The sequence below is a fragment of the Poromitra crassiceps genome (genome assembly GCF_964638095.1).
Source record: "Poromitra crassiceps genome assembly, chromosome: 12".
In the NCBI taxonomy this organism is placed as follows: Eukaryota; Metazoa; Chordata; class Actinopteri; order Beryciformes; family Melamphaidae; genus Poromitra; species Poromitra crassiceps.
In genome coordinates this window covers 665,252-680,326 of record NC_139632.1, presented here as the reverse complement: position 1 = coordinate 680,326, position 15,075 = coordinate 665,252, and the positions used below count along the sequence as shown (strand labels likewise).

Sequence of the window (15,075 nt, the reverse complement as noted above, 5' to 3'; positions counted from 1 at the left end):
CTCCTGTGACGATGTTTAAGGTGGCGCCGTGTGATCCCTTGAAGGGATTCATGCTCACTGGCTGGGTACGACCTTAAACAGCAGAATTATGGAATAATATGAATTATGATTTTAGGACGTCCACAGACGTCCTTGGCACTGAACGTTACTTTTTTTTAGGACGTGCACAGACGTCCTTGGCACTGAATGTGTTAAGCAGCGCTGTCGGGTTGCAGCAGAATGGACAATTTGTGGTGTACTTATGAAAGGCTAAGATCTTTAAAGAATCAACTTGTATATTATCAGCTTTATTTTATGCATTAAGACGTAGCATGAGAGGCCTTCCTGGCTATACCCCCGCTACATGAGGCTATGTGAGTCACGCATTTTGGACTTCCGTTGGTCCACTCTCTCTTCTATATTACTCTGGTAGGACGTTGACAGTGTTGCCAGATTGGGTCATTTCCCTTGTGCCGTTTTGTGTGCGTTCTGGCAGTCTGTGGACGGGAAACCATCACCTGCATCTGGCAACACTGGTAGTCAAACGTGTTCCTCCTCCGCCTACCCGCTCCCTGCCGGACAATTGTGCTGGTTGAGGCGAGAAACACGTTAAGAACTGTGCGCCGCTTGTGATCTCTTTCTGTTTTTTTTAGTTTGGGGGGCGGGGAAAGTGTCGCCACAGACACAAGCTCATAAATGTTGCAATACAGAGAGATGCAAGGGCTTTCATCAATGGGCAATGTGCTCAATCACCATTAGGGGTGTCACAATATATCGTCCCACGAAATTTCGCGATAGTAAAACGTCACGATATGTATCGTTGAGATGAAATCTCATATCGCAAAAAAAAAAAAAAAAAAAAAAATTTTTTTTCCAAAAATAGACTAAGAAACGCCTTTGTTTGTTGAAGTTCAATGTGTGGAAAGTAGTTCAGTTGAACAAGTCTCTGAAGAGACACATGAGAAGTTATACAGGAGAGAAACCATTCAATTGAGTTTCTGGCAAAACTGTTTACTTGACAGGAAAAACTGAAGCATAAAAAATAGACTAAGAAAAGTCTTGTTGTTTGAGTTTGAAGAAAAACTGAAGATGCATAATGAGAATTTATACTGCTGAGAAACCTTTTAGTTCAAAGTAAATCTAAGTGACGGTGTAACTCATTCTATTTCAAGATAAGCCTTATCTCCAATCTCATGTTTTTTCTAGTTGTTATTGTAATAACAATTTCCCACAACAGCATGTTTTGTATTTGTGCATTTCAAATAAAATACTACTTTTTCAGTCATATATTGTCATTATTCAAGTTTAAAAAAATATTGTTAAAATCGTATCGTATCGTATCGTTATCGTGAACCCAGTATCGTGATACGTATCGTATCGTGAACTGAGTGTATCGTGACACCCCTAATCACCATTGTGTTAACTCACTTGAGGATATATAGAGACTTTACAGACATTTATTTACATGAAAATCTTCCGTATTATCACTTAAAGTATGAATTGATATCGTCTTTTGTCTGTTTAAAAGCTTGAGCAACGTATTCTTACACTGTATCAAGGGTGTCGTTCCCCACTGGTCTTGTCACCTGTTTTTGCAGGTGATGTAAGTTGTAATGATTTCTTTTTCCATGTTTTTGTAATGTGTTTTTATCGTCAGTCCTGTCAACAAACCAAATTTACATCAAAATTGGCGCCGACCTCAAACTATGCAATCAGAGAAAAGTTGACATTTCCTTGGAAACGGAAGGTCAGATCGCGATCCCTTTAAAGGACTGTATGTATTTTTTCCACCCCGAATCCAATGCATCCCTGAGTCTGTACGAGTTACGGCTGTGGAGATACGTCGGCCCTGCCTGCAGGACTACAGGAGAGAGATAGAGGACAGCGGGGGGGGTCGGGGGTTTCAAGTCACTGACCAAACACTCTATTTCAGTGATTGCTGTCAGAATATAGAGCCATTTAACACTTATTTGAACATAAAAACATTGCTGAATGCAGCTGGGATCAGTATCACTTTAAGGGTACTGGTATTGGTACTGGTATCGGTCACTTTAAGGGTACTGGTATCTGTCACTTTAAGGGTACTGGTATTGGTACTTGTATCTGTCACTTTAAGGGTACTGGTATTGGTACTGGTATCTGTCACTTTAAGGGTACTGGTATTGGTACTTGTATCTGTCACTTTAAGGGTACTGGTATTGGTACTGGTATCGGTCACTTTAAGGGTACTGGTATTGGTACTGGTATCGGTCACTTTAAAGGTACTGGTATCGGTCACTTTAAGGGTACTGGTATTGGTACTGGTATCGGTCACTTTAAGGGTACTGGTATTGGTACTGGTATCGGTCACTTTAAGGGTACTGGTATTGGTACTGGTATCGGTCACTTTAAAGGTACTGGTATCGGTCACTTTAAGGGTACTGGTATTGGTACTGGTATCGGTCACTTTAAGGGTACTGGTATCGGTCACTTTAAGGGTACTGGTATTGGTACTGGTATCGGTCACTTTAAGGGTACTGGTATTGGTACTGGTATCGGTCACTTTAAGGGTACTGGTATCGGTCACTTTAAGGGTACTGGTATTGGTACTGGTATCGGTCACTTTAAGGGTACTGGTATCGGTCACTTTAAGGGTACTGGTATTGGTACTGGTATCGGTCACTTTAAAGGTACTGGTATCGGTCACTTTAAGGGTACTGGTATTGGTACTGGTATCGATCACTTTAAGGGTACTGGTATTGGTACTGGTATCGATCACTTTAAGCGTACTGGTATTGGTACTGGTATCGATCACTTTAAGGGTACTGGTATTGGTACTGGTATCGGTCACTTTAAGGGTACTGGTATTGGTACTGGTATCGTAATGTTTTAAACCACACCCAGCTGTACCGATCCTGAATGTTTAGTACTAATATATTGGCAGTGGGATAAAGTGAATTCAATGCATTGATGTGTTTGTATCTGATGTGTTGTTCCTTCTGTCCTGCTCACAGAAGCATTGAAAGCGACTCTGCAGATCACAGGAAAGCAATGAAGCAATGCACTGAACAAAGACCATTCATCCCCCCCCCCCCCCTCTACCATCGCCGCCCCGCCCCTCGCACCTCATGTGATTTTAACCCCGCCCCCTCACACGCTGAAGAAAAAGAAGGACCTGATGAGGAGGATCAAACAGAGGTTTTCGCTTCATTTTTCTATTTTGATTTTTTGCTTTTGTTTTTTTCTTGCAAGCTGCCCAAGGGACTAGAGGAGGACTAGAGGAGGACTAGAGGGGGACTAGTCCTCCGCACACAGCAGCCCAAACACTGGCAGCGCAGGAAGGACACGGCAGACGAGCTTACACAGTGTTGTCGGACATCTTGACTCCCCTCTCTCTCTCTGTGTGTATGTGAGTGTGCGGGCCGTGTGCGTTCGCACATCTACATTGCACGTGTTTTTGTGTGTACAGAGAAACACCGTTAACGTGGTTCTTGATGGGTGAAGTAGCCTTGAGTTTCATACCTTTGCCTCGCCTAGTGTCCCTAAAACATGCCATGCTAGCCGGCTGGCACAGGTTTGCCTATACTTAACGTTCAGGATCGCTAACCTTTAGGATCAAAGCACTTTAGTTGGCTTACCAAGCTAGCTGAATCCCAATTCAACACGTGCTCCTTAATGAGAGTGTTTAGTTCCAGCAAATGTACTCTACATAACTCTTTACAGTAACTTCCTGGTTCAATATTCAACCTCAATCCATTTAGCTCTCTCGGTTGTGTGGCTAATGGGTGAGCAGCTCTGTACCATAGATGTTGGAAAGAATATAATATCTAGATTTATCTTATTTTGCTGTAGTGGGTTTGATTTGGCAGATCTGTGCGCTACAGGTCTATCTGCCAAATGCACTTATAGGGCCTCTTCATACCTCGAACTCAGCCCTACTACTGCGTGTCTACACGCGTCTGTGCACTTCATCATGGCAGGGGTCTTAATATGAACATTTCATCTCCAACCACCATGTAGCAGCTGATAATGTAATAACTCACAGGTGATGTCATAACTGGTCAAAATTGAAATGGAAATAGGTTGAAAATGTAATAATACCTGTCATATCACATTATTAAATTGTCTGGCAATAAGCAGTGTTAGATTTTTGAACTGATGATGCAACTATAGTTTCGTAATGTATAACTTGAGATACTGCATTCTTATCCTTAGCAGATAAAACAGTCAGCAGTATCATTGCATCATCAGTTAAAAATGCTAGGTTTTATCAAATTTTCAACTCATTTAGGCATTTTATTACATTTTTGGCAAGTTGTCACATTGTCCATCAGTTATTAAACTCCGCTGCACTACCTTGGACCTAGGCTTTACTTTTTATTGAACTAGTATCCAGTCCATCTTGCTCTGGTCCAATCACACAGGCGGGGGAGTGGTCGGGTCACACTTGGCAGGACATTGGACGCAGGCCCTCTCTGCGACTCAGCCATCTGTCATCCTCTCTTCTTCCCTGCATTTGAACATCGATCCCTTATGTCTCTGTCAGGGATACACAGAAAAACAACTGGGGAAATAGTCATCTCACTTTATGAATGAAGAGCAGTTGTATGTCCGGAAACAATCTTACTTCCTGGCGGGGGGGGCAAGGAAACTATAAAGAAGGAAGAGACATCACTCACGTCACAGCGTTTGAATTTTACATTGGGACCAGTTGTATTGAAGTGAATGGGGCAGGCATGATAAATCCCACTGTAAACCATCATATCTGTGTTGTTTCACCTTTGATTGAAAAATGATGAAAGGTGAAAAGAAAGACATTATGTGATATTGATTGATGGGGGTTTTTTATGCAAATGTAGGCATTTGTTTTCCTTATTATTGGTCTCCAAACATATCATGGCTCTGTCCATATAGCTCAACTCAAGCTCCTGTTTGGTCTGAGATAGAGCTAGTAGCTACCAACACCATGATACATGACCAAATGGGGCATCATTCAACATAACATAATAAATGTGTTTTCTTTATTAATTTGCTGGCAGCATTTTTCAATCCAAGCTGAAACAACAGATATGATGGTTTATAGTGGGACTTAGCCTGCCTGCCCCATTCACTTCGATAGAACTGGGCCCAATGCAAAATTAAAATGCGGTGATGTCTTATCCTTCTTATTAAAGGAACACTCCGCCCATTTTCAACCAGCTTTGTATCATTAGAACATCAGTAGTATATCAGAAAACTAAACTGTTTTGAAGTCTGTCATTTAATTTGACAGTTATTGAGTGTTAAAGTGTGGACCAGTGACATCACTGGTCCACACTAACTCAAATTAATAACTCATTAACTCAAATCAACTCTCAATAACTGTCAAACATTCTGTCATTCATCTAGTTTGACAGTTATTGAGAGTTGATTTGAGTTAATGAGTTATTCATTTGAGTTAGTGTGGACCAGTGATGTCACTGGTCCACACTTTAACACTCAATAACTGTCAAATTAAATGACAGACTTCAAAACAGTTTACAGTTTTCTGATATACTACTGATGTTCTAATGATACAAAGCTGGTTGAAAATGGTCAGAGTGTTCCTTTAAGCATCCTGGGGAAGGGGGGGGGGCGGGGTGGTAGAGTGAAAATTCACATCCCTGCTTTTTGGCAACTCAGTGGCTCCTCTACTGGTCACTGATGTGTCTATATCGAACTTGAAAAATAATCTATTAACGGGCTGAGAGGCTGCTTCCACCCTGCTCATCATATGTGTATATTGGTATAAATGTAATATACCCTGCGTTGTGTACAGGTAATGTTAATGAGAAGCCGCGGAGCTGTTCTGTGCAGCAGGTGTACGGAGAGTGGGGCACTTGTGTAACTGAATACCAGTGGGGTTGGTTCAAAGAAACAATAAATCAACGTATTTCTCTTTTATGTTGTAGAGTGTAATGTTTGCATGGTGTACCACAACAGATGTACTTTATTTATTAAATTTGATTGTGTTTAAAAGGAGAAAAAAAGTTCAAATAAAATTTCCGTAAAATAAAATAAACTTTTCCATGATGTGTCATGTCTAGTCGATGTTATCCCTTGTGTTTTGAACGTTGATGGAAGCCTCCTGCTGACAGTAGCGTCCAACTCCATTGAACCTCTTTAGCATGTAAGGAACACACTGGCCATGAAGGGAATGGAATACAATAGAACTTTATTCTACCACTAAGGCAGGAAAATCACCAATTAAAATACAGCATCATATCCCTGTACATCACATATCAATTAAACAAATTACATCAATAACAAATCACCTCCCGTCAATCAAACAAGTTGTCCCTCGCGCAGAAACCTTGTATCCAAAAAAGCTATTTTTCACAAAGAAGAAAAAACATTCCCATATTAACATTGTGTAATAGTAATAACTAGTAATGTAACATCTTTTGCTGCTCCAAAGTACCTGAAACTTTCACAGGTTATTTTTGGGTTTCCACTAAATCCATTTATGGAAGAAAAGAGAAAATGGACGAATTTATGGTGAATGGTACATGGACTGCATTTATATAGCGCTTTTATCCAAAGCGCTTTACAATGTGCCTACATTCACCCATTCAGCTGGCACAGCCATCGGGAGCAATTCGGGGTTCAGTGTCTTGCCCAAGGACACTGGAGGAGCCGGGGATCAACGACCCGCTCGACCTCCTGAGCCACATCCGCCCCGTATTTTGCCCGACATAATACCAAATTACATTGCATCAATAAAACAAAAAGGGGATGTATTTGTGCAGTTTGTCAAGTTAAATACACTAGGGACACAAAGTTCCTTGTAGATCTTTGTATTTATTGTATTTGATGCCTGATACTTCTCTCGCTCACCCTAGGAGAGTTGTGTTGAGCGTATGTGTGTTTCTAGGGATGCACTGATATATCGGCTGTATATCGGTATCGGCGATATTGGCCTTGTTGCCCGCAATCGGCCTATCGGCAAAAAAAGGTGCCGTTCACCAATCTCAGTGACCAGTTGGCTCACATCATTTCTGCCTGGTTATCATACCTATAAGTACTGAAAAATCCTTCTCATTGAGTAGGTAGGTAAAATACTTCAAAACACTTCAGTTATTTGATAATAATGAAGATTTATTTGTTTCCCTGTCACAAAAGGGGTCATAAAACATAATCGGCTATCCGCCAAATTGTTATATTAAGCATCGGCCCAGAATTTTGCAATTGGATGCATCCCTGTGTGTGTTTGCATTGCATGCTACTACAGTCTGTTCTCCTCCAGTTGCTGCTGGCTGCAGTGACCTGTGGGTGGATGTGTGGTTGTGGCCTGTGCTCCAGGTCAGAGTGTTTTCTCTGTGGGCTGTTAGTTCTCTCACCTCGACCCAGGCTGAGGGCTCGCCTCCCGCACCCCAGAGTCCAGGCTGAGGGCTCGCCTCGCGCACCCCAGGGCAGCGAGAGCAGGCAGCCTCGGACCGGCTGATTAATAAGGCCGGGGTGTTAGAGGTCCTCCACTCCACTGGGCATCCTCTCTTCTTTCACAAGAGCCTGGTTGTTGTTAGCACATCTCCACACTGCCAGGGGGTGCTCAGAGGGTTAGCAGCTAGCACATAGGAGGGAGGGAGGGAGAGAGGCTCTCTCCTCCATCACCTGAGGCTCATCACACATGGAGGCAGCCGCCTCACGTCAGCGAGCCGCTCTCAGTGCAGCCATTAAGAAACGCAGCGAGGAAAAGGCCTAACGACTTTGTCGCGGCGGTGAAAAGAATGGGGGGGGGAGTCGACCTCCACGTTCTGGGAAGAGGCAGGCCGGTCGGGACACACTATACACACTACACACTATACACACTACACACTATACACACTACACACTATACACACTACACACTATACACACTATACGTCTATTAGCATGTGCAAAGGCGTCACGTTGACTAATAGCAGCGGCACAACAGCACAGTGGCTCAGTTTGTGTTCTGGCTCAAAGCCCTTTATGCTGCGCACACAAAGAGCTGTCAAAATGTGCCTCCGCAGCCGACACACAAAGACACGTTCTCGTCTTCAAGCCAGGACAAGAAAAGGCCGACATGTTGCTTTTTTTTAATCCCCCGCCTCATCACACATTCTGGGTGTGTGTGTTTTTTTTATTTGGGGGGGGGGGGGAGGAGGGGGGCTAGGGGGTGTGGCGGGTGGCTATATGATGGAAACGTTGAATAAGTCTTAGAAAAGGGCAATAAATTGTGGGGTTGGGCCTTTTTTGGCAGTTGCGGCGGTGTTGGCGTTTGTTTGCCGGCTTGTTGGGGAGGCGGGCTTTGTTTTCAACCTTCTGTCTCTTCTGTGATGGAGGCTGTGGGAGAGAGACTCTGTCTCTTCTGTGATGGAGGCTGTGGGAGAGAGACTCTGTCTCTTCTGTGGTGGAGGCTGTGGGAGAGAGACTCTGTCTCTTCTGTGATGGAGGCTGTGGGAGAGAGAGACTCTGTCTCTTCTGTGATGGAGGCTGTGGGAGAGAGAGACTCTGTCTCTTCTGTGATGGAGGCTGTGGGAGAGAGAGACTGTCTCTTCTGTGATGGAGGCTGTGGGAGAGAGAGTCTGGCAGCCACCAGCAACGCTCACGGCTTTCAACCGATGGTACGCGTGCTCAGATGGGACTCGTGCTCAGATGCATTGTGGGACCTGTGCTCATATGACCCGTGCTCAGATGCACAGCAGGTTTTAAAGCTATGGGCCCTCAGGTGGACATTGACCAATCTCTGACCCTGCTTAAACGCTATACAAATCAAATGTATTATTATTATTATTAGGATTACCATCATCATTATTATTATTATTACATGACACACTATGTAATTGAGCAGGGATTGTTTTGGTCTCATTCCTCTGCACTGTGCCACTGTAACGCATGAACAACAGGAAGTGATGTATGTGAGTCTCTTCCCGCCACTCCAGTCCTCAGTTCAGCTAAATACACGAGCTGGAAATGAAACGCACTGTTCAAGTCACCATCTTGAATCTTATCGGTGTCTTGTTGGAGCAACAGGCTTCCCTCTTCATTTCTGCCAACAAAACCCCACACTGTCCCCAGAGCCCCACACTGTCCCAGGAGCCCCACACTGTCCCAGGGGCCCTACACTGTCCCAGGGGCCCCACACTGTCCCCGGAGCCCCACACTATCCCAGGGGCCCCACACTGTCCCCGGAGCCTCACACTGTCCCCGGAGCCCCACACTGTCCCCGGAGCCCCACACTGTCCCCGGAGCCTCACACTGTCCCCGGAGCCCCACACTGTCCCAGGGGCCCCACACTGTCCCCAGAGCCCCACACTGTCCCAGGAGCCCCACACTGTCCCCGGAGCCCCACACTGTCCCAGCCCTGCAGGCAACTTTCCCCAAAGTAGGGTGGTTAGGGGAAACTTATTAATATTTAGAAAAAAGTGTCGCCTGATTGGCCGATACAACGTTCAGGCTCTGATGCGTGACGCGTCGCCTGAGAGTTTGCAGCAGCTGTGACAGTAGTTTACATTGTGAACATGAATCAAATCATTGTGAACACAGTTATTATGAATAACTGGTTTATTTTTTACATTACTCCATCATCTTTATCGTCCATCCTACTGTACAGACCACTGAAAATAAAATAAGGGCCAGTGAAGGCTGCACCGTCCCCGGGGCCCTGCATCGTCCCCGGGGCCCTGCACCGTCTCCGGGGCCCTGCACCGTCTCCAGGGCCCTGCACCGTCTCCGGGGCCCTGCACCGTCTCCGGGGCCCTGCACCGTCTCCGGGGCCCTGCACCGTCCCCGGGGCCCTGCATCGTCCCCGGGGCCCTGCATCGTCTCCGGGGCCCTGCACCGTCTCCGGGGCCCTGCATTGTCTCCGGGGCCCTGCATCGTCTCCGGGGCCCTGCACCGTCTTCAGGGCCCTGCACCGTCTCCGGGGCCCTGCATCGTCTTCGGGGCCCTGCACCGTCTTCGGGGCCCTGCATCGTCTCCGGGGCCCTGCACTGTCTCCGGGGCCGCTGGCTGCTTTCTGCCCCACACAGAACAGAGCCACAATGTGCCTTTGTGCTCATTATGTTAGAGGCACTGTGGCTCCATTCCAATGCTGAATTAGGCCCATGGGGATTTTGGCCAAGTCACAGAGGTCAGCGACCTTCTCTATCTCACCCCCCAACACACACACACGCACGCACACACACACACACATGCACGTGGACACATACACACACACATGCACGTGCACACACATCCACAGTGCCCTGTTCTTATTCTGTGCTATAAATTACGGTAGTACTCTGAGTGCTTAAATTTAGGGACTGAAGGGGGCTCGACCATGTGAATCCTGTTGTGGTCCCCCCCCCCCCCCCCCCCCCCCCCCTCACTCTGTGTGTGTGTGTGTGTGTGTGTGTGTGTGTGTGTGTGTGCGGGTGTGTGCGTGTGCGTATGTGTGTGTGTGTGTGTGAGGTTGCAGCAGGGCAGAGCCTCACAGCTTGTTCTCACCAGTCATGCTGACGTCCTGCTGAAAGAATCCATAAAGTGACCTCACCACCTCCCGGCCGGCCGGCCGGCGTGGGACGTCCCACATGAATCAGGCCGCTGTGGGGGGGGAAGCGTTCTTAATAGATTCCTGATGCTGGATCTATATTTCTCGACTCACCCTGCAGACGCCTGGTGTCCGCCACACGTGGCCTCGCTCAGTCATGGAGCCCGTCCAGAAAGCCCTGCTGCTGATGTGATGCTTTCTGATCAGTGTGGAGCAGCATGGAGTCACATTGTGCTACAGAATCTGATCTCAAGCCATGACAGCATCAGAAGACAGAAGATGACACACACACAATTACATTTTACAGCACACGGATAAAGCAACAACTTAGCGGTGAAGAGCACTGAAACAGTGTGTGTGTGTGTGTGTGTGTGTGTGTGTGTGTGTGTGTGTGTGTGTGTGTGTGACAGCACTCATTGGTTTGTGGACTCTGGTTTTGAAGCCTCTAGTTTGGCGTTTTGGCTGCTGCCATCTTGGTTTTAGCACAGCTCACACGGGACGGCACAAGACCAGGGCTTTCCCACAGAGCCACAGCGCCGCCTGCTACTGGACAGGTGACCTGTCAATCATGCCCAAAACATAGTCCTTAAAATCTGTATTGTCTATTTTGCTCTAAATGAGAGGTATTTAAACCCCCGCCCCATACAGTTGTTATGAAAGGTGAAATTAGCTATAGAGACCAAACCCGTTTTTATTTCTGCTGTAAAGTCGAGCATTTTAACATGGTGTGAATGGGGAACGACTCCCTTCTGGCGCCAGCCTCAAGTGGCCATTTAAGGAACTACAGTTTTTGGTATCTACACATTAGCCTCAATGTGACCAACCCGAGACTGCCCCCCCCCCCTCAGTAAGAAGGGGAGGGCCAGGGAGTTTCATTTGAGAAAGGAGATAAGCGAAAGGTTGCCATGGAAAAAGCCATGGTCTCTCAAAGTGTGTGTGAGCGGAGTTGGGTCTCGGTGGGTTTGCATGGACTTATTAGGGGGATTACGGCAGCATTCACTGGCAGCCCACGAGGCCAGCAGGTGAGGTCTGGGCTCAGCTGCCTCAGCCTTTAGGCAAACAGAGAGCAGGGTTGCCAGGTCCAGGCTGGGTTGCCAGGCTGAAAGTGTATCTGTCCACACTGGTCACGTCAGTCAGGCTGATCTCCCTGTGGCTGCGGCGGCGGGCGGGGGGGCCGCCACTTGTCGCCGAATGGGGTCCGCTGAGGACCTGCTTTCAGTGTGTAAGTACCACAGTGTGGCCACACCAAAAAGGCTCTGGTGACATTACTCCACTGGCCGTCAATAGTCTCTTAGCAGGCGCTAAAACCAAACGCAAACACACGGCGAGGCGAAAGCCAGGCTAGTGAATGTCGGTTTCCAGGCCGCGCTGCGTAGTGACAGCTCGCCCCGCTAAAGCAATCACGTCTGTGAGCCTTTGTCTCCTCAGAGGAAACGCTGAGCTGATTTACACAGAGCCCATACTTTTAATTAGATTTGCGTTTTCCAGCCAGCCTGTTTACATGTGTTGTGGGAGGAGAGAATGCTGAAACAGGCTTATATGACTGAATGCTATAGGCTTCTTTCCCACAAGACCAGGATGTGACATCACTTCAGATTAAGACAACCTTATTGCCAAGCTACTAGTTCAATGTTGTTAGGAATGTATTGGACACAAACACATGTCAGAGCAGATCTTTCACATGGCCTTAAATCAGATTAGGATGGACAGAAGAGGAAGAGGTTGATAATGTTGAACTGGATTAAGATCTGGTTTGGGGGACGCTTCGACGAGGCAGTCGGCAATATTGGAAATTAACTGACTCTAATAATGTTGAATCACTTTTTATTTCTAATCTTTTTAAAGTGCATGTACTTTTCTCAGTTGAATTTTTTCTCAGTTCTACACTCTGGCGAGTTACCCCCTTTTAGCTTTGCAGGGCAGTATATATATAGTGAAGAGAGGATTCCCATGTGCACAGCCAGTAGAAAGATCAGGTGCTGGTCGGTTGCAGGAAAAACATAAATTGAAAAATTAAAGGAACCACCACTGAGAATGACTTAACCCTTGTACCCCCCTCGTCCAGCAGCTGGATCGTAAGGTGTATTTTGTGTTTTTTTTTTCTGTGGAAAAAAAGTTTTGGGAGTTCAGGGCTGAAACTTTCCCCATCATGTTTTTTTGATTTATCATGGTAATTCACCCTTCCGTCATGCTAAAAAAGTGTTCCTGGCAAAAAGTAAGTGCTATAATCACGTTAGAACCCCTAAGAACCAGCAGCCGGTGTATTAAAACCATTAAAACCACTTTTTTGAGACCTCCAGGAAATTTTTACAAAATTAATCTATTTTATTTTTTTCAGCGGGCATCCTGGACCAAACACCTTTAAATTTGACCTTAATATCTACCTTGGAGTTGGTTGAACATTTGGTGGAGTTACAACCATTCAAAATCCATTGCATATTTTTCCCATTGATTTCAATGTTAATTTAGCAAAAAAACAAACAAAAAAATTTGACTCCCACGTACTTTCCCCAAAAATAATTATTTTTCTGATCTTACACTTTGTGTTTGGCCCCACCCCTGTATTTGATCAGTGCTGGCATAGCAGCCAATTGCATGCAGTTTAACATTAAATACACAGTACAGTGGTCTTCATAGCAACATGTCACATGACCTGAGAATCCGGATTTTCCAGTGCAAACTACTGATTTGAAGCCTTTAGACCAAGATTGATGGATCAATGAAGCTATCTTATGTTTTTTGTGAAAATTAGCTGGCAGTCGAAAATTAGCAGTTTCATGATTTTTTATGAAACTCACCTTCATTGACAATACGTCCGTATCTCCGCGCTCGTTCGTCGTAGCGACTCGCCGATAGCATTTCTGGAATCGCCGTCGAAAATTGACCATACATCTCTAACATCGTCGTGTTTTGTGGTTGTAGGAGCTTTCTATCGCTCCCGGTTTGAGGTGCGCTCAAAGCACCGATGCACAGTAAATCCAAAGCCGTGAAACGAGGCTCTTTCTCGGCTAATGGTGCTGGACGCCTCGGTGCGGAGGTCTGTCTGGATGAAAGCCTCTCTCTGCGTCTCCGGGCTGCTCTGTGAGCAGGTCACCACAGGCCAGTCACCCGGATGGCAAAGATCGCTCATGAACAACATCCGGGTCGTCTTCCAGATACAGCCTGTGGACTTCCGTGTCACAGAACCGGCGCGTATCGTCGTTTATCGATCAATATCTGGCAAGCAGCCAGATAGGCAAAAAATATGGATGGATAATAAGGATTGCAATTCTCAAAAGATGAAATAAGTAAGAAAATAATTCCTCCGCGAAAAATGTTAGAAATCACAGGCTAAAATAATCCCACAGGGGGATATCCAGGTGGCATTGATGGGAAAGCAAAAAAAACATATTTTGTCTTTTCTACTGTAAATTTGATTGTACAGTAAGTACAGTAAACTGGCATTTGAGGGGTTAAAATTCTGAGTAAGCATGAAATGTTGATATGAGGTATGAGGGCTGAAGTTACCAATGGATAAGAATCAATATAAAAATCATTATAATAATTATAATAATTATTATGAATATAATTGATTATCAATATCCAGCTGCTGGACGAGGAAGTGTAACAGGCAAAAAATATAAGGAGGGTACAATTAAGGAGCGTTCACACCGAGATATTTATTTTTCGCTCTGTCGCTCAAGTCAACCCTTTGGAATCGCTCTGTCGCTCTGTTTAAATCGCTCATCAACAGGCACACGAAATGACGGACATGTGGGGGATATAACGTTACGCAATGTCATGCTGTTTGTCCACTACGAGCCACCATCATTGTTTACAAGCTAAGCCTATCAGCGTGCTCCTAATGCGAGCTGCATACCGGTAGTACAGACTTCACTTCATGTCAGCTGTCAGCCTGTCAATGCGGTTTGTTGCCACACAATAAACCAGCGGTTTGTTCCAAGCCAGAGTGATCCTTGACTCGCTCTCACACGGCAGCCAATCAGCATTGAACAGCGAGCGACTGATGCCAGCGTATTTTCGCTCGAGTTGGAATATTTCATCTTGAGCGACGAGCGTATTTTCTCCCCATCGCTCTGTCTCTGTCGCTCGGACGCCCAGCGATTATTCTCCCAGGCGAATATACGCTCAATCGCTCGTTTGCATTGACTTTGTATGTAAACTCGACGCCAGCGACAAACTTTAATAGGTCGGTGTGAACGCACCTTTACTGATATGTATTTATTGTGAACAACGCGTTTCGCGTGCAGCTTCATCAGGTTCACAGAAAATGCCATTGGCATCCACAGGTGAGTTAAATACATTAGACAGGGTCACATGACCAATTATCACAGTCGTCTTTTTTAAAGATACAAGTTACAAAACAAGTTTTTCAAAAGAATGACATGTATTTACCAATATATCACAATTATGGCAGTTCATTTACACAGTATATCAAATATATTTTTTTGAAGATATTTAAGATTTTTCAAAGGAAAAAATACATTAAGAAAAGTACAGGGTTAATATTCAGTTACAGAATGAGAACATATTTTTAAGACTAAGCACCTGCACTCCCTCTATCACTAAAGGGGGGGGGGAGTGTAGTGGGACTTAGTGGCTCG

The 15,075-nt window shown here is 45.5% G+C and overlaps 1 protein-coding gene across 4 annotated transcripts in view; it reads left to right on the top strand.

Annotated features, from left to right (window-relative positions):
* opa1 (OPA1 mitochondrial dynamin like GTPase) overlaps positions 1 to 5,245 on the top strand; it is a 96,867-nt gene extending 91,622 nt beyond the window's left edge. For 3 of the 4 annotated variants that reach the window (XM_083647761.1, XM_083647759.1, XM_083647762.1), the window contains one exon: positions 2,973 to 5,245. The gene's annotated coding sequence lies outside the window, so the exon portion shown is untranslated. The remainder of the gene's footprint in view (positions 1 to 2,972) is intronic. The other variant, XM_083647760.1, reaches the window with a different exon arrangement.
* The last annotated feature ends 9,830 nt before the right edge of the window (positions 5,246 to 15,075 follow it).